A 1,294-nucleotide genomic window follows, 5' to 3' on the forward strand; every position below is an offset into this window, starting at 1 on the left:
ACCCAAGCAGGCCAATGCGGCTCTAGACAAGCAATCAGTACATAGAACATTCCTATCAATCTGACTACGATTCAGTACAATAGGCCACGGTCACGCACTCACCTTTGTCTTAGAGTCGGTTTGTTCTGTTTGATTCGGTCTCTTCTGACATCTCTTGAGCGGTTTTCATCGGATCTTCGAACGTTCAGACAGTCGGATTCACCCTACAGACGATCGTTCTTGACTCGGACTTGATCGATCCAGCCAAATATCGAAAGTTCTCTCTTAATCGAACTTTTCTCTCTGTGTCTTTTCTCTCTGGTTCTTTCCTCCGTTTCCGTACAGAAAATGGCGAAATAAGACAAAGGAGACGATTAAAATGGGCAGTTGGGTGGTTTAGGCCCGAGAAACTGCCAAGTTAACCGTTCCCGCTTATTTTACACGCGGCTCTTAATCCGTAACCGCCACCCCGCACTCCAAAGCGTTCCAGCTTGAGTTTTTCCCCTTTTCGGATTTTAACTGTTCCCGCCAGTTTTACTTAGAACAAAACTCGAGCTAGAGCTGACTGATCCAGTCGACAACTCTAACTGCCTTGTCCGAATCAGACTGATACTACTGAATCAGCTCATCTCAGCTTAGCCGACAGCCTTAACCGCCTTGTCTGATTTCTGACAATCGTTGTCTAGCCGATCAGCTCAACCGTCATGTCCAAATCCGACAACACTTGTCCGGATCCTTTGTCCAGATCCGACCATTGCTGTCTGAAAATTCCGCTTTGCCTGGATTTTCATCGAGTTGTCCAAACATCCTGAGTTCCACAAACCGAACGGCATGTTTAATAACCCGAGCGTAAGACCGACTGATGGAGCTTTGTTTGGCTCAAAAACAGATCCGTTCCTAGCTTTAATCGGGTACAGGGTTTCGCTCTAGTCGCTACTAATCAGGCGCCGATCCAAGTTCTCCCATCCACCCACGGAAAGTCTTTCGAACTCTGATCAGCTCTTTCTAGCATCATCCAATCCATTCAGTACGTTCTCACAGTCCGGCCAGTCAGTCCTCAGATCATCCTAACATCGATCTTCAGAAACGGTTGCTACAAAGAGCCCCCCGCAGTGCATAGCATTTCGTTTCATACTTGTTGGACGTTGCATACTGCTTTAAAGAAAGCTCTTCATAATGACGAATATGAAGAGCTGAAGGAGTCGAAGTTGGGAGTTTTCATCAAGTTCCAAGAGCTGGGATTTGATTGGGCTTCAAGGCTGGTTCACTACATGCTCGGTTTCCAGCTGGACATAAAGAAGAAGTATGAGCTGTG

This window comes from Brassica oleracea, chromosome C5, assembly GCF_000695525.1.
Source record: "Brassica oleracea var. oleracea cultivar TO1000 chromosome C5, BOL, whole genome shotgun sequence".
NCBI lineage: Eukaryota > Viridiplantae > Streptophyta > Magnoliopsida > Brassicales > Brassicaceae > Brassica > Brassica oleracea.